Here is a 19698-nt window from a genome sequence, read left to right as displayed (position 1 = left end):
AAGGGGGTTACACAGCTAAAATAACCCCTTTTCATACCCTTGGTAGATTGACACGAGCAGTCAGGCTTATCTCAGAGGCAATGTATAAATTAGTTGCACATAAACAAACTGTAACACAGTGAAAGCACTACAAATGCACCGCACACCAGTTTAGAAAAACAGCCAATCTTTATCTAAACCAGACAAGAGCAAAATGACAAAAGTCCCAAATATATAAATCAAGATATCACTTTTAAAGTTTTAAAACAGCTTAGCCCATTTACAACTTAAAAGCAACACTTTTAGCACAAAGTACCCCGGGTGCATCAAAATCAAAGATGAAAACAGGTATAGGGGAGGTGAGGCACCGGAAAGCAAAGTGATGCATTGGCTCCTTAGGCGCAGGGAAGGTGATGTGTCAGTTCCTTGCTCTAGGAGAGGTGATGCGTCAGTTCCTTACTGCTAAGCAGGGGAGGTGATACATCGCTTCCTTGCTGTAAGTGGAGGTTATGCATCGGTTACTTATTGTGTGGGGAGGTGGTGTGTCTGTGTCGTTTCTTTGGAAACGTGGCCTTGGTTCCTTACTGAAGCCGGGCATCGATGTAGATTTGGCACACAGGTGCAATGCGTGGAAAATCCGGATGCCCTGGAGTCGAGGGGGTGGCGGCAAAACAGGTGCTACATTGATTCTTCCGGCCGCAAGCTGGTGATGCATCAATTCCTTAAGCTGCACAGCATGGCCTGGGTCAGGGCAGGGGGGGTCTCAGACGTCAAAGACATGGAACTCTGGACCTGGGCTTCAGCTGTTCTTCTGGCCACAAACAGGCACTGCATCAATCTTTTGTGCCGCACCACGGCAATGCATTGGTTTTTCAACTGCATGGAAAGCTTGCAGCAGGAAATATGGCACTGAAGTGCGATGCATGGATTTTCAGATCTTGCAGCAGAAATCACTTCCAAGGGCCCATCACTGGAATTCGCACCACTTGGCATGCCTGAACTCCCAGCAGAGGAGTTGAGGGACTGCAGGTGAAGTCTTTGATGGCCCTGAGACATCTTAACAGGAGGTGAGCACACACAAGTCCAAAGAGAATCTTCTCAAGCAGGATACCAAAGCAAAAGTCCAGTTCTTAGTCTCTCCAAGACAGAAGCAGCAACTGCAGGCAAACCCAGCAAAGCAAACACAGCAAAGGGGCAGTACTCCTCCTGGCAGCTCTTCCTCTTGGCAGAGTTGTCTCGTGATCTAGAAGTGTTCTAACAGTCTGCGGTTACATGTACAACACTTATACCCCTTTTGGTCTTTGAAGTGTGCATGCTTCAAAGCATAGTATTTATAGTGCACAGATCTTGCCTTGCTCTGTCCTGGCTCCAGATACACTACAGGGGGTGGAGACGGCATTGTTAGCAGACAGGCACAACCCTATTCAGGTGACATCTCCTCCCATCACTCTAGCTCTGAAAGGCCCTTGCAGTCTGGTGATGGACCATTAGGATATACAGGGCACACCTCACCTCCCTTTGTGTGACTGTCTAGAGTAAATGCACAAACAGCCCAACTGTCAGTCTAAACACATTCCACAGGCAGCAGAGGCACAAAAGAGTAATGCCAGAAAATGCCCACTTTCTAAAAGTTGCAATTTCAAACAAACAATTTAAAAACGAATTTCACTAGAAGATGTAGTTTTAAATTCTGAGTTCAGAGAGCCCAAACTCCAAATCTCTATCCCTTCTCAATTGAAAATTACACTTGTAAGATGTTACAAAACAGCTACAATGATAACCTATGGGAGAGATAGTCCTTGCAATAGTGAAAACAAGTTTTGGGCAGTATTTCACTATTTAGATAAGTAAAACACACCAACACATGTCCTACCTTTCACATACACTGCACCCTGCAGATGAGGCTACGTTGGGCCTACCTTAGGGGTGCCTTACATGTAGAAAAAAGGAAGGTTTGGGTCTGCCAAGTGGGTGCACTAGCCAAGCCGACATGGCAGTTAAACAGCATTCACAAACTCTGCAGTGGCATGCCTGAGACAGGTTTGCAGGGCTACTCGTATGGGTGGCACAATCAGTGCTGCAGGCCCACTAGTAGCATTTGAATTATAGGCCCTGGGCACAGAATCATGGATCTCCAATTATAATCACAATGTACACAGGGAGTACTTGCACTTTAGCACTGATCAGCTGTGGTAAAGTACCCAATTTAAAAAAGCAGACCAATGAAATGCAGCACATAATCAAAATTAGGAGGTCAGAAGCAAAAAAGACAGGGGGAAAACACATCAAAGATGCCAGGTCTAACACGTGTTCCCCCCAGCTGAAAGTTGGGAAAAACTACCCAACCCCATTGGAGTTCTCTTCACTAAGGTGGAAGAACCTGGACAGACCATAAGCATTGGAATGTTCTGTGCCAGGACAGTGTTCCACCATAAACACCATTCCCTGCAGGGAGATGGACCACCATAATAGTTTTGGGTTCTCACCCCTCATCTGCATTAACCATCTGAGGGGCCTGTGGTCTGTCTGAACTCAGTAATGAGTCTCAAACAAGTAGTGTCTTAGCTTTTTCAGGGCCCAGACCACAGTAAAAGCTCCTCTTTCAATTGCACTCCACCTCTTTTCCCCATGAAGTAGCCTCCTACTAATGCAAGCTATGGGCTGATCTAGGCCCTCTTTATTTAGCTGTGAAAGCATGGCTTCCATACCATGCTATGAGGCATCAGTTTTCACCACAAACTCCTTTGAGAAGTCAGGAGCCTTGAGCACGTGCACTGTGCACATGGTCTCCCTCAGTGCACCAAAAGCGATCGGCCATTCCTCAGTCCAGATCACCTTATGTGGCTGCTTCTGTGAAGTCAGGTCAGTCAAGGGGGCAACAATGGTGCCTTACCCCTTGACAAACCTGCGGTAGTACCCAGTGAGCTCGAAGATTCTCACCTCTGTTTGGGTCTTTGGGGGGTGGAGTGTGATTAAGCCAGAATGGTGTCAATTTTGGGTTATAGGGGTGCCACCTGGCCGCTTCCTACCTGGTGCCCCAAGTACACCACAAATCCTCACCCTATCTGGCACTTACAGGCCTTGATAGTGAGGACTGCCTTCTGCAGGGCCTTCAACACTTCCCAGAGGTAGTGCAAATGATATTCCTGAGTTGGACTGAAAACTGCTATATCATCCAGGTAGGTGGCACTGAAATTCTCCAGCCCAGCCAGGACCTCTGAAAGGTGGCAGGGGCATTCTTCAATCCAAAGAGCATAAGCCAGAATTGGTACTGCCCATCTGGTGTTGCTAATGCTGACCTCTCCTGTGCTGGCCCAGGCAAGGCAATCTGCAGTACCCAGATGTTAGATCAAACGTACTGAGTCCCCAGTGTCAATATTGTACGTGCACCAATGAGTGACACTTGGGGTGAATGAGAACAGGGTGGCAAAATGTCCCAGCAGACAATCCACAGGTATGAATGGGCTCACAGCCACTTGCAAGTAGCCTGAGACCCCCCCTACTCAAAGGGAACCTGAGCAACTTTACAGTAGCGCTCTCTGTTGTCTACTGCTACAATGTGGTGAATTACATCAGGGGCTACTTGCTTATCTACACCAGGTGACACCTGCCAGTAGTCACACTAGCTCCTGTGGCTCTCAGGCCTTTACCCTCTGTCCATTGATAGTCACATATTGCCTGTACATCTTAGTGTTATCAGGAATTAGGTTTCTTTGGACCATCTCTCTGTCCCCCCCTGAGACATGAGTCATCTCAGCTGGGTCCAAATACCCTCCTGGTACAAACGTCTCTCAAAGCACTACACTAACCATCACCAGTGTCTGCCCAAGGGTGGGGGGCTGTGCCCACTTGGGAAACTTAGGGTCCCCTCTCATGTAAACCTCCTGATCACAAGCATAGCATTTCCTGAGACCCCTCTCTCCTCGCTTTCGTGAAGAGTTCCATGGTTTCTTATCACCTGGGGGATGAGAATCTTTACTCTGGGACTTGCCCGTTAGAGAATTCATGCTGTGTACCCTTGTCCCCCCACTCTTCCAATGGGGACCCCGTCCACCCATGGCAGACTCTCCCATGTACAACTTCTTTTGGACCCTGGTGCTGAGCTAGCGGGCCTCCTTCCTAGCAAGCTATCTGGGGTCAGCCACCTTGCTGTCAATCAAGTGCTGCAGCAACATTGGAAAACAATGATTAGACAAGGGCTCCCACCTTTCAAATTGTAGAGCCCCTGATAATCTGTTACCTCACTCCCCTTCACCCAACCATCCAGTGCCCTGAAGTAGAAATCAACATACTCAACCCAGGTTTGTAAAACCAAGTTAGCACTCTCCCTAAACTTTACCCTGTAACTCTCTTGGGTGACACCATACCTCCTAACCTGGGCTTCCTTCATGGCTGGGTACCTCATCAGTTCCTCTGGTGCTAAGGCCAACATGGTGTCCTTCTCCTCCACAGTGAAGCGGTTCCACAGACCTGCCCCCAATCTCTCTCAGAGACCCTGTGTGACCTCAGTACTACCTCACAGCCCCTAAACAAATGGTCGATGTCATCCCCCACAACATAATCCTTCACTACACCCTTCGGTATGCATGCCTTTTCCTCTGAGTACACTGAAGAAATGCTGCCACCATCTGTGCTGGACTTGACCTTCAAGTCCAACTCCTTTAAGCTCACCATGTGAGCTAGGGTAATCTTTTCTCCTCCATCATTATTCTGGCAAGTTCCAACTGGAAATGCCTTCCTTCCATCCTGTCCCCCAGCTCCTCTGGGGACAGACTCTTAGAGGAAGCACTGCTGCTTGCCTTAGAATGTACCATTCTCACACAGCATCCCCTTGCAAGCTCTGCTCCTCCACTCCTACACTATCATTCTCATCCTCTGGGTGCCCACCAGTCTTCCGAGTTGCCAACTAGGCCCTAAGCACCTTTTACAGCTACTACTTTCTCGTGAGACCTCTAATGGAACACTTGAAACCCTGACAAATTCTTTTTAGTTAAAGCACTGTGTAGGACTCCAGTTTCTCCTCCTCAAACTCAAAATCCACAGGTAAAACTAATGGCTCACAATTCTGAGACATCATTTGTAGATAAAATTCAGGAGTTGCAAAGAAGAGAAAAAAATGAAAACAGTGTGTGGTTGCGTAATGGTCTGCGCTCTGGTGGTAGTGTACACCAATCACTGCATCTCAAGTACAAATACAAGTCCTATCCTCACCACTGACCACCAATGTTCGAAATAGGGGTCTCTAGTTGGCAGTGATTTAAGCCCTGACTGACTAAGGACCTTTACTTCTAGTCAGGGTAAGGGGATTACACAGCTCAGATAACCCCTGCTCACCACCTTGGTAGCTTGGCATGAGCAGTCAGGCTTATCTCAGAGGCAATGTGTGAAGTATTTGCACATAATCACACAGTAACACAGTGAAAACACTACACATGGACACTACACCAGTTTAGAAAAATAACCAATCTTTATCTACACCAAAGAAAACCAAAACAACAAAAATCCAAAATACATATATCGAAATATCACTTTTAAAGGTTTAAAACAGTTTACGCTATATAAAACATATGGATGCATCACTTTTAGCACAAAATACCTGGGATGCGTCAAAATCAAAGACGAAAACAAGCACAGGGGATGTTATGCACCAGAAAGCAAAGTGATGCGTTGGTTCCATTACACACAGGGAAGGTGATGTGTGAGTTCCTTGCTATAGGAGAGGTGATGCGTTGGTTCCTTACTGTTATGCAGGGGAGATGATGCATCAGTTTCTTACTGTGTGGGGAGGTGGTGTGTTGTTTCTCCAGATATGTGGCCTTGGTTCCTTACAGAAGCTGGGCTTCGATGTAGGTTTGGAGCACAGTTGTGATGTCTGGAAATTCAGACGCCCTGGAGTTGAGGCGGTGGTGGCAGAACAGGCGCAGCGACGATTCTTCCAGCTGCAAGCAGGTAATCCGTTGATTCCTTCAGCTTCACAGCAGGGCCGGTATTGGAGTCGGAGCCGGGGATCTTGGACATCGGAGACATGATCCTCTGGACCCAGGCTGCAGTGGTTCTTCCGGCCGCAAACAGGCGCTGCATCGATCTTTCTGCCGCACCGCAGTGATGCATTGTTTTTTCAAGTGCACAGCAAGCTTGTGACGAGAGAAATGACACTGAAGGGCAATGCATGGATTTTCAGCTCTTCTTGCAGCAGAAATCCCCTCTAAGGGTCCAGAACTGGTATTGGCACCATTTGGCAGGTCAAAACTCCCAGCAGAGGCGTTCAGAGGCTGCAGGTGAAGTCTTTGATGGCCCTGAGACTGCTTAACAGGAGGCTAGCATGGGGCGTGGCTAGCCGGCCATGATGGCGGTCGACTCCCGGTAGAGCTCAGGATCCCCCTGAAGAATTTATCCTGCTAATGGGTGCTTGACAGCAACTGACCCTGGTCGGGAGTGTGGGAAGGTGTGCTGATGCCCTGTGCCCCCTCTGGATAACTTTATCGGGCCCACGACTAGTCCCGGGCGGCCGAGATGACGTGGGGCCTGTTACGGAGCTCTGCATGCTGCATCCAGGAGCTTGATTGCATACGGAGGCTGGGACACGCGAGGCCATGCCTGGGGAGCAACGGGCGGTGCCTCCGGCGCTGGGCTGCCCCTGTACAATACCCCTGGAGAGCGGGTGCAAATGGGGCCGGAGCTGCCTGCTGATCTGGGCGGCCTGGCTGCTGAAGGAGCCTGCGCAGCGGAAAGGGACCCGCGTGCCGCCTGATCCGGGTGAGAGACTGGACCTGCAGCACTGTGCCGGCGGTCGCCAACTCAGGTGGGCCCGTCCTTGATAGGCCTGGGTCGGTGATTCCGGGAGCCAGCGAGGGGGCGGACCGAGACGCCGAGTTACAGGCAACTGGAGAGCCGCGCCTGTTCTGGGCTCGGGGCCTGCATTGCGGCGGGAACACTGCCGGGTTGGGCCCAAGGGTTCCCGCCGTGAACTGAGTGCTGGTGAGTGCCCTGTACTGTGTGGCCCCGAGAATGTGCGAGTGGCTAGCTTGGGCGGCCGGGAGGCCGCGTGGACTCGTGACACCTGCTGTACAGACCGGGGCGCGAAGCAGCACTGCAGCTGTTTTGTAGCCTTTAACCTTCATTGGGACCTGATGAGACTGGCCCAGCATGACCATAATATTGGGCTGAAAGATTGAGGATAGGAGGCCCGAGACACAGAAGGCGGTTTGCCCCAACACCCGGTTAACCTGCCGTGTGGCGTGAGACCTGCTCGCCTGTGCTGCCTGTTGGAACAGGTCCGCCCCGCACTCACTGACACCCTGCTCTGCACCTCCTGGACTGCTGGACAATTAGGAGGTGACTACTACCGGAGAGCCTAGATGTGTGTGGGACACCCTTGTGGTTTGACCATGGCGTTGGGTGGTGCGTGCTGAGAGGAGGTTCTTACCCCCAGCACCCCTGCTTCTACATCTCGCCTGGAGGACCGGGCCCCGTGTGGGATAGTTGCGAAGTCCGTTTGGTGAGTCTGGGGGGATCTCAGCATTATGGGCTGCAAAGGGGCAAAGGGATCAGAGAGCCAGGGTGGCTCCGAGACCCATCGTGCTACGCCAGGCATGGAGGGTGCGCACACTTCATCGGGAGCGGCCTCGACTGCCCTCACGGAGGAACAACCCCCAGACAAATTGGACCTGATCCTTACGGAAATAAGGGACTCTAGGTCAGCGTTGGAGCTAAAATTGGGGTCCCTCACTACTAGTTTGACTCTCCTGAAGGCTGATCACGGCAAGTTGGTAGATTTAGTTAAAGAACAGAGCCTCACCCTAGCGGACCTCACACCGACGGTGGCGGAACACTCCTCCTCATTGCAACAGCTCCAACAACAAGCCACCACATTGTTAGAGCAAGTGGAAGAGGCAGAAGGAAGAAACTGACACAACAATATATGAGTCATAGGCCTGCCAGAACGCTGCGAGGGTACTCGCGCAGCAGACTTCATGGAACATTGGTTTCAGGACAATGTGGCACTTGTGGGGCTCTCGTCATACTTCTGCATTGAACGGGCACATAGGATCCCGACTGGCCAGCCCAGGCCCGGACTACCACCCTGTCCACTGATTGTAAAGATCCTCAATTATCGGGACAGGGACAGACACTCTGTTACAGAAGGCATGCGAGAAATCCCTAATACAATACAAGAATCACCTGGTGTCATTATATCCAGATTATACAACGATGGTCCAGAGGCAACGCTTTTCATTTCAAGCGATAAAGAGAAAACTACAGAAGGCCCAGCTTGAGTATGCGCTCCTATTCCCCACCCGATTGAAGGTTACAGACAAGAAAAAAAAGCACTTCTTTGAAAGTCCTTCCGATGTTGAAGAGTGGCTGGAGCTGATGTGTATAGGGTCGAGCCAGGCCTCCGCTCAGGGACTGTCCAGACGGGGGTCGGGTGGTGACTCAGGACGGGATGATCGCCGATCCCCGACATCTGGCGGGGGCGGGAGATGATCCGGCCCATCACGAGAGCAGCAGAGGAAGGAGCAGAGGGGGGCGCTAGTGGTGGCTGGAGCCTTTCGTGAGGACACTCAAAAAATTGCGACAGACTCAGATGATAGCACGTTACACTCAGATTCTGATCAGAGCGCAATTTTGTTTCCCACCATCACACCTTGTGCAGCGTATGATATGCTGGATAACTACCTCTATAAGAAAACAACACAATTGCCAATACTGGACTTTACTTTCTATTTTTTGGTATAATCTTCATGAATCAAACATACCGGTCTGTTTTATTGATTTCGTCACTAGTTTATTTATTCATTTATTTCATTAGTGTAACTTTTTTTTACTTTTTAAACATATTACACATTTTTTGTGCATGTATAATCAGATATAAAACAATACAATTCATAACATCAAAATTTCACTATACAATATCATTACAAAATTGCAACACATCCCACCCACATTTTGGCCAATACATTCATACCTCATTCATACAAACCCACATATATACAACAAAATACAGAATGCCCCTTTGTCAAAAACCCTGATAATTTGTCCATATAGATGGTATTGCAGTTCTTAATTGAGAATCCTACTCCGTCAGCACTAACATTTGGAAACAAATCCTTATATCCAAAAGCCAGAATCATCTCATTATTCTAATTGACAAAGGGCCCGGTCAGGTCGACGCATTTTGAACCCCCGATTGTGGGGTTCTCCTCAGGACCAACAATCTCTACAAAACAAAAACATACATACTAATTTAAAACAACTGCTAGGGCAGACTCGATTACTCTAACTTACGCCACCAACCGGTAGCCAAACCCGTACCTTGTTGATATGTGACTGAGTTCCTTTTGGGAAGGTCGAGTTGGAAGGACACAGACTATGAATTACACACTAGACAAGGACATAACAAAAGCTTGTGTCACAACAGTTGTTTAGATCTTGTTTAGATCGTGTTTGATAATTCTCATTATACTGCACTGCCTTACACTCACATATTTACTCTTGTGAGGGTCCATGCGCTCCTATGAGAAGAGGGAAAATCAGCGTGTTACTCGTGTGTATAAACTAGTTGGTAAAGATATAACAAAGCTCCCACCGAGGCGGGCTTACCAGGGCTGTGCGCGGCTTGAGACTATGCCCAATCTTTAAATTTGCCCAGCGTGGGCCTTTATAATGTGTCCCTGTGTCGAGAATAGGGGCAAATTTAGCTCAAAAAAAGGCAACTAGCGTGAATATCTTTGGGCGGAGGGGGTGCCTGCTTACCTTCGATGGTACCCGATGGATCATATCACAGTAACCCGGAAGTTTGCTGGAGACGTAATCCTACATCTCTTTTCACTATTCTTCCACCACACCATCACGTGGTCAGAATATTACATGTAATAGAGTGCGGGGGGGGTTTGCCTTCTAAACAATACTGACTTAATTGAAACTCCGCTTTGCACCAAATAACTCGGGCAAGCAATCCATTTAACGAGCATTCTGGCCATAGTGGAATCAATGTATATCGAAGGGGCATGTGCCGAAAAAGCCGTTATTGAGCTCTTATGTTTTAGATTAATAATAGATTGGTTGAGTGTAAAAGAATGCATAGCTGATTGCCATGACTCCATAGTGCATCCATTATTCCCTTCGGCGTGCATCATGGTCATTGTAGTGTTTGTGTGTATCAAAGACCTACGTCCCCCAAAGCCGCGCAATTCAACCTCTATAATGCTATTATATTTGGGTTACCAGACCCACCATGGATCAATATTAGCGCACTCGTTAAAAAACAATTGGTTCATCGTATGTACCCCCACAACTGGTTGCCCTGACTTAATGCTACATCTCCTAGTTCACGGATTCCCTTTAAATATCTCAGAGATTTAATTCAGCCCATTGATGGCTGTGTTATATTTCATTATGAGCAATGCTTCCAGCTGACTGAGTTTTCCTTCTATGTCACCTCCCCGTGGATCTTTGTCAATTTTAGAAATAATAGTCCATCGTAGGTCCTCCTCTTTATGGTTCTTTGACAACCAATGTTGTACCAGTGGTGCATTTGGTGTTTCCTTCCTTATTCTCGATTTATGCTGCGTAATACGCTGTTGTGCCTCCTGAGTGGTCTTTCCTGTGTATAATTTGGGGCATGGACATGTGATCTCATAAATCACATTCTTTGTCTGGCAATTTGTAAAGGTCTCATGTTTCCGATGGATTCCATTGAACGTAAACACTGCTCCTTCGTTAGTCTGTGCACAGAACGAGCAATTACCACACTTATGGTGGCCCACTGTTGGAGGTAATCCCAACATGCCTCTTAGTGTTGGTTTAGAAGCAGGGGGCAACACTAAGAGGCATGTTGGGATTACCTCCAATAGTGGGCCACCATAAGTGTGGTAATTGCTCGTGCTGTGCACAGACTAACGAAGGAGCAGTGTTTACGTTCAATGGAATCCATTGGAAACATGAGACCTTTACAAATTGCCAGACAAAGAATGTGATTTATGGTATCACATGTCCATGCCCCAAATTATACATAGGAAAGACCACTCAGGAGGCACAACAGCGCATCACGCAGCATAAATCGGGAATAAGGAAGGAAACACCAAATGCACCACTGGTACAACATTGGTTGTCAAAGAACCATAAAGAGGAGGACCTACGATGGACTATTATTTCTAAAATCGACAAAGATCCACGGGGAGATTCCTGATATCCTTCATGATGTGATGTGTTGCTATTGTTACAATTGCTCTACTTGATAGCTATACCATCTAGATGTTGGGGAATAGGCCCTTGGGATGGTATTCAGCAAGTTAGGACTCAGGGTTGTGTCACTTAATTGTCAGCATCTACAGGGATACTCGGTGATTCCTAGTCCCACAGGGTTACCCACTGATTACAGTCCGCCACATCCCTCCCTTCCCATTAATGTCTTCTGATTGTTTCCCCGGGATGGAGTACCATTGAGCCATCGGTGGTTGACGGTTGGTTGCACTATGGTTTCTCAAGCGACTGGCTACCTCCCTTCTGGCGTACGCACCATCATTTGAATTTTGTGTTTGAATGTCCACTGTTGGGCCCAGCGCAGTTCTTATGCTGTGCCAAGTTTGCTTTTGGTTCTAGGGTACGGGGACTCCTGCTCGGTTTTAGTACGGCACTTTGCAGGGGTGGGGGGGGCGAATGACGCATGCTACCTGGGTGGACGGCGAATACGGTTGAGACTGAAGGGTCCTACAATTTCCTCACATGGTACGTAAGAGGTCTGGGTGTGATTCAAAAATGTCATTGCATTGATTCCTTTTTCCTTAGACAACACACACACATTGCATTTCTCCAAGAGTCCCATCTTACAGATTCGGAATCGCAGAAGATGCGGAAGAAATGGAAAGGCCACCTTTATTCTACAACCTACTCGACCTTTGCTAGGAGGGCTACTATCTGGGTCCATCATGGGACGCCATTTGTTGAGGTAGAGCGACGGGTGGATGACCAGGGACAATACATTTTAATGAGGGGCACTTTGGATGGGTCCCTAATAGTCCTGGGAAGCATATACACTCCAAATTATGAACAAGACCGGTTCTTACACAGGTTGGGTATGGTACTCATGGAGTGGGTTGGGATTCCCTGGGTGCTGGGAGGTGATTGGATATGGTTGTATAGATCGCATCGTCCTCTTCAGGCATCTGGGGCAACTAAATTGACTGACCTCTTTGCTTCCTGGGTGGACGGCTGGACTTTGTCAGACACGTGGTGTGGACTATATCCTACCCATAAAGAATATTCCTTTTATTCCCCCTTGCACAACCTTCACACTAGGATAGATCGGTTCCTGTGTTCCAGATCTGTAATCACTAAAATAGGCAGGTCGGAATATTTAGCCAAGACCTTCTCTGACCACAGGCCCCTGACGCTTATGCTCAACTGTGGTAGGGTGCCAACCCCAGTGCCCACCCAGAGACTCAGCCCACTTCTATTAGATGACGCTCCCTTCCACACGTCACTGTCTACTACCATCACTGACTATTTGAGAAAAAAATGGAACTCCTCCTCCTCGAACCTGATTGAATGGGATGCCCTGAAGGTAGTGATCAGAGGGGCGGCTATAGGACAGTTAGTGGGGGCCAGACAGGAGGTGAATCGGAAACTTTGCGATGTAGAGAACCGACTGAAGGTACTTGAGAGGGAGGTGGCCATTGACCCTGAGAAGAGCGGAGAGCTGCAAACGGCTCATATAGACCATGCAGAAATTTTAGTGACACTACGGGTGATAGATTATAGGGAATACCTACGCCGACAACACACTGAGGCTGACAAATCGGGCACATTTCTTAGCTCGACTAGTATGAGACCAGCCGGATCCACCGAATATAACTCAGATCCGCAATCTGACAGGCACCTTGGTCCACACACAAGCGGAAATTAACGTAGCGTTCCAAGATCATCTTCAGGCACTCTATGTGTCCTCCGCGCCAGACAACACTGAACAGATTGATGAGTTTTTGCAAGGACTCCCCTACCCGGTCATGATGGATGCTACGATAAAAGCTATTGAGAGCCCTATCACCCAACATGAGATTCATGCAGCGATCAAAAGCCTAAACCGTAATAAAACACCTGGCATGGATGGACTTCCTGTAGAGTTTTACCTGACCTACTCAGACATCCTAGTGCCAGTACTGGAGACTGTCTACAGAGTGGCATTTGATAAGGGCCACTTACTGGAATCCACTATGCAGGCGCTAGTTACATCTATACCTAAGCCTGGCCGAGACATGCTAGACATGGCCAACTATAGGCATCTCTCCTTGCTCTCAACAGAATATAAGATTCTTAGTAACGCTCTGGCCAATCGTATACAATCTCACCTCCCCGCACTCATACACCAGGACCAATGTGGTTTCCTCCCTGGTCGTAGCACGTCGTTAAATACTCTTAGATTGCACTCTCTAATGACAGCTACTCCATGGGAGCTTCCCCAAGCGGGGTGTATAGCACTTGACCTTAAACAGGCATTTGATTCTTTATCCTGGGTATTTATGTTCGAATCCCTGAAGCAATTTGGCTTCCCGGATGCCTTTCTGAAAGGGGTTCGCTTATTATATAATATTCCTACAGCTAGGGCGCGCACGGGCCGGCACATCTCGTATAGTTACAAGGTGTATAGAGGTACCTGACAAGGTTGCCCCCTGTCCCCTCTCTTATTCGTGTTGACTCTTGAACCCCTGGCCCTGGCCCTCCGGGGCACGGCGGACCACATGGGAATCCCTATAGATGGGACGCAACATCAGATATCTGTCTATGCGGACAACATCTTACTGTATCTGCGCGACTTGGCGGCATATCACACTTCGATTTCCGCCATTTTTGAGAGGTTCGAGCTCCTGTTGGGCCTAGCGATTAACCCCGCAAATCGGTTGGTTTCTTCTTCCGGGAGGTCCCGCATCTTACCCACATACAATTTGGCACACACCCGATCCCGGTGGCCCATACTGCTTTTAAATACCTGGGTATACAGGTATATGGGTCACCAGAAGACCAGATAGATGGTAATATCCAACTTGCTATAACACGCTTCCGCAGCAGTGTAGGGTTCTGGACCTCCCTGTCCCTGTCAGTGATGGGCAGAGTTGCCATTTCCAAAATGATTATGCTCCTGCGCCTTTTATATTATTTTGTGAATATACCTGTGATCCTTCCTCAAACTATTTTCAATACACTGAAAACCCTTTTGACCAACCTTATTTGGGGATCTGACCGGAGACGGATTAGCCTCCGTAAACTCCAATTGGGGACTACGTCTGGTGGCTTTGGGGTCCCTGATTTCCGAGGCTATTTCTGTGCTAGCCAACTCTAGTGGCTTTCTTACTGTACTGCGGGCAGGAACCATCACGAGATTGGCTTCACTAGGGAGCAATTTGACTACGGGGGGCTCCACTGTTTGCTGCTGCCCAAGGCCCGTACACCCCCCGACGGGCCCTCTCTTGCTATGTACTACCTTGCTTTGTTGGAGGAAAGACCTCTCTTATACGTCTGCAGTGGCACCTTATCCTGCAAATATTCATCTATTAGGCATTCCTACACCACATGGGCGGCTCACATGACATAAACTTCGCCATTGGGTGGATAGCGGGATAGAGGAGAATGGACCCTTTTTCGGAGATGATGCCTTGTTGGATCATGAATTCTTCATGCAGGCTACCGGTGCTCCCCCATGACTGTATCTACTGCATGCCACAGTAACGCATTATATTAGAACTACTTGGGCACCACAGAGGCTTAACCCTACACAGCATGAGCTCCCACACTTACTATACTACATGGGACCTGGTAGGCACCTGGTGCGCCGGCTGTATACCGGGATTAGGGCACACGCAGCAATCCCCCTCATGACCCTTAGAACACGTTGGGCAGAGGCCTAGGACACTGAACTGACAGACAGGGCATGGCAGCTTATATTGGAGCATACACAAAAGAGTGTCACACAATACCAGGTTAAAATGTATCCAGGCTATGGTGCTCCATAGATCTTACCTCACCCCTAAGAAGATACATCATATGTTCCCAGATTCCCCTCATTGCTGCCTTCGCTGTAGGGGGGATGAAGCGGACTTTATACACATGATGTGGTTAGGGTGACCAACTGGCATTGGTGCAAATTCAGGACGGTGAGTGTAAAAATTCAGGACAAAGGGTCAAAATTCAGGACACAAATTCAGGACAGGAGGTCAAAATTCAGGACAAAACTTCAGGACAATAGGTACGTTTTACAGACACATCAGAGGTCGCGCAATAGTATATAAGTAAGCCCAGCCATTTCCAAACATATTCAACCGTTTGCAAACCTATCCATCATGTATCTTTCCATCTATCATTTCACTCATCCATCCCTTCATCCATCCCCTCATCCATCCTTTCACTCATCTCCATTATCTATCCATCCATCCATCCACCATTTCACCCTATCCATCTGTACACTTATCCATCCACTCTGTATCCCATCCATCCATTCACTCATCCATTTACCCTTTCACCAATCCAGCCATCCTTTCACTTACTAATCCTTCCACCCATCCACTATTTTAGTCATCCATCCATCCTCCCTTTCTCTCTCCATCGACCCTTTCACTTAGCCATCCTTCCTTCCATCCATCCATCCACACACCCATCCATCCATCCATCTACTCATCCACTCATGAATCCATCCATTGGTCCTATCACTCATCCATCTATCATTTCACTCCTTCACACATCTATTCATCCTTTTGTCCATCTACCCTCCCTTTCATTCACTCATCCATCCTTACATCCACCCTTTCACTCATACGTCCATTCATTCACCCTTGCACTTATCAATCCATCAATCCATCCATCATTTCACTCATCCACCTACCCACCCATCATCCACCCAACCATCCACCCACCCATCATCCACCCCCCACTCATCCATCCTTTCACCCACCCACCATCCAATCCACTGATCCATCCTTTCACCCACCCACTATCCACCCACCCACTCATCCATCCATCCATCCTTTCACCTACCCACTCATCCATCCATCCATCCTTTCACCCACCCACTCATCATCCATCCATCCTTTCACCCACCCACTCATCATCCATCCCCTCATCATCCATCCATCCATCCTTCCCCTCATCATCCATCCTTCCCCTCATCATCCATCCATCCATCCTTTCACCCACCCATCCATCCATCCTTTCCCTCAATCCATCCCCTCATCCATCCATCCATCCCCTCATCCATCCATCCCCTCATCCATCCATCCCCTCATCCATCCCCTCATCCATCCATCCATCCCCTCGCCCATCCATCCTTCTCCTCATCCATCCTTCCCCTCATCCATCCATCCATCCTTCCCCATCCTTCCTTTCATCCATCATCCATCCTTCCACTCACCCATCCATCCATCCCATCCATTTATCCTTCCCCTCATCCATCCATCCATCCATCTCCTGATCCATCCATCCATCCCCTCCATCCATCCACTCCATCCATCCATCCATCCTTCCCCTCATCCATCCATCCTTCCCCTCCATCCATCCATCCTTCCCCTCATCCATCCATCCATCCATCTCCTGATCCATCCATCTTTCCCCTCCATCCATCAACTCCATCCATCCATCCATCTATCCATCCTTCCCCTCATCCATCCATCCTTCCCCTCCATCCATCCATCCTTCCCCTCCATCCATCCATCCATCCCCTCATCCATCCATCCATCTCCTGATCCATCCATCTTTCCCCTCCATCCATCCACTCCATCCATCCATCTATCCATCCTTCCCCTCATTCATCCATCCTTACCCTCCATCCATCCATCCTTCCCCTCCATCCATCCACCTCATCCATCCATCCATCCATCCATCTCCTGATCCATCCATCTTTCCCCTCCATCCATCCACTCCATCCATCCATCTATCCATCCTTCCCCGCATCCATCCATCCTTCCCCTCCATCCATCCATCCATTCTTCTCCTCATCCATTATCCTTCCCCTCATCCATCTTTCCCCTCATCCATCATCCAGCTACCCTTCCACCCATACATCCAGCTATTTACATTTTCTCTCCATCCTTCCCCTCACTCATCAATCCATCCATCCTCTCTCATTAGCCAGTTATTCAATCTTTCATTCATCCATTCACCCTTTCACTAATTCATCCAGCCATTCACCCATCCCTTCACTTACTTACTCGCCGACCTTTCCATATTAATTTTGAGCTGAGCCCTTTTGAGAAGAGGCCCATCAAGAACTTCACCCTCGCTGCAGGGGCCGTTCCAGGACTGGGACGGAAGCCACCCAGGGAGGAGACAGGATCCACCACAGGGGGGGGACAAGAGCCACCACAGGTGGGGGTGGACTGGAGCCACAACATGGGGGGACAGGAGCCATCCCAGGCGTGGGGTGGACTGGAGCCACCACATGGGGGGACAGGTGCCATCACTGAGGGGAGGGCAGGAGCCATCACAGGAGAGGGAACACCGGGGTGGGCATGCAGTATTCTAGTATCATCGTGGGCGCCTCTCCTGCACAAGACAACAAGAAGACAGGCTCTCTGTCCAAAATGCCATCCCCCACTGTGATGTACAGTACTTACAGGAGATACTCCAGGAGACTGATTGAACTGATTGTCCTCCATACTTTGTTAATCGGTGTGGGTGCGATTGTGCCATTTCTTTATTTTCTTACATTATAGACTGCATGTTTGAAGAACCGAGGTTTGCTTACAATTTAGTGACAGTAATTAAGCTCTGTGAAGAGAACCACGTGCTGCCTCGGTGTAATCAGGGGTGTAATCTGGCCGAGTCTCAGATGTTTGGGGCCCTGGGTAGAAATGGAATGTGTGAGCCGCCCTCTAAATAGCAGAGACATGACACATTCAGGGCTGTTTGCATGTGAATAGATGTCGCTGCTCCTGAACCTGCAGCCCCTCCCTCTCAGTCACCTTCGAAGCACCTCTTAACAGGTCATCAAGGGCTGGAGGTGTGGGGGTAGCCATCCCGCTGTGCCTCAACAATGCTGCGGGGCATCTGAGGAGCTTTGGTGCTGCATCGGAGTGAAGAAAAGAGGTGGGTGCAAGCTGTGCCGGCTTTAGGGCGGAACAACCGGTGCCCTGTTAAAATGACGGACAAATGGCGTCCGTTAAAGATTCCTTCACGGACAACGGACAGACGGCCGAAATTACGGACTGTCCGTGAAATTTGCGGACGGTTGGTCACCCTAGATGTGGTCTTGTCCTCGACTGCGGGGCTACTGGCCCGCAGTTTGCCAGGTGCTCTCTAATGTGACGCAGCTGCCGGTCCCGGTCAAAGCCTAACCTTGCCTGGTGGGACAACGTAAACAGTCAGGGAAACAGAAAGTTAGGTTACAATTTTTGGACCTTGCTCTCATCTTAGCGATCAGGGCCATAACGATGAGATGGAAATCCCCTAGGCCCCTGTTGTGTCCACAGGGCAAGCCGATGTGGTGCGGTGGGGGCGGGCGGAGGGAGCGGCCCTCAGGAGGGAGGAGGAAAGAGGTCACTGGAAACAACCCATAGCATTAGAGTGGGAAGCCATGTTGATAGAACTAGAAAGGCTCGATTTAGCTCCATCTCCGGTGGCGGAGTCCCAATAACATGCACAACCTAGCGGGCCCTTTCTAACGTAGGACCTCTCCAGTACAACGTAGTTGCAGAAGTATCTGTTTCCATACTCTATAGACCGATAGCTTCTAGTGCCCCCCCAAGGGATAATTGAAGTGCTGACAACAGATCGACCAGGAGTGGATGGGGGAGGGTGGGGGGTAGTGTTGGGGTGGGAGTTTTATCTAGTTCAAAAAACAGTAATTATTGTCTCTTTGCTTCCATTGTGCTAAATTACTTTTTCTAGGATATGTTACCACATATCTAGGGCGTTTAGCTTACTTCTTACTAGTTTCCTTGCATTGCATTGGTGATATAGATATGCAATGTATGCAAGGGGGGATATAAATCATAAAAGACTGTTGTGAAATCATATCTCTGTTAATATTGTGAAGGACTCTGCAGTTGATAATAAAGAATGTTAAAAAAACAGGAGGCTAGCACATATAAGCCCTTGGAGAATCTTCTCAAGCAGGATACCAAAGCAAATGTCCGGTCCTTAGTTTCTCCAAGACAGAAGCAGCAACTGCAGGCCAACCCAGCAAGGCAAACAAGAAATGCAGCACAAAGTCAAGAATAGTAGGTCAGAAACAAAAATTCCTTGTAAAAACACACCAAAAATGACAGTACTAACACCATATATCTACCTTGAATATATAATAGTAAATATGCAATTACTGGTATATACTTACCTTGATGCTACAATAGTAGTCTATATACTGAAATTGATATTTTTTAGGTTGATATTTGTGACCTCGATATTCTGAGATAGAACCCTAAAGCTAAGCAGTCCGGCATGGATCTGAACCAGTGAACATGCAAACAAACACAGATCTCTGAGGTGGGTGTGTTAGTCCGTGTGGTGAGGCCAAGCTTTGACCATGTTCTTCAGTCCTGCTCAAATTACATGATTGTATTTGCCATGCCCAGAGAATCCGAAAAAGGCAGCAGCTTGTCTTATTTTTTTTAACAAGCATTAGATTTATCAGAGGACATATGTGGATAACACAAAGAGAGACTGCCACAGTCCTCTTATCCAGACACTGACTCACACATGCAAACCCTTATTTTAATAAAGACAGGGAATTGCCTG

At 48.5% G+C, this 19698-nt stretch overlaps 1 protein-coding gene across 1 annotated transcript in view; it reads left to right on the top strand.

Moving 5' to 3' along the window:
* Positions 1 to 19698, top strand: part of LOC147703692 (syntaxin-1B-like) — a 371779-nt gene that overhangs the window by 210577 nt on the left and 141504 nt on the right. The gene's annotated exons all lie outside the window — the stretch shown is intronic.

The sequence above is a fragment of the Lissotriton vulgaris genome, chromosome 7, assembly GCF_964263255.1.
Source record: "Lissotriton vulgaris chromosome 7, aLisVul1.2, whole genome shotgun sequence".
Taxonomy (NCBI): domain Eukaryota; kingdom Metazoa; phylum Chordata; class Amphibia; order Caudata; family Salamandridae; genus Lissotriton; species Lissotriton vulgaris.
This window is presented reverse-complemented; position numbering and strand designations above follow the sequence as displayed.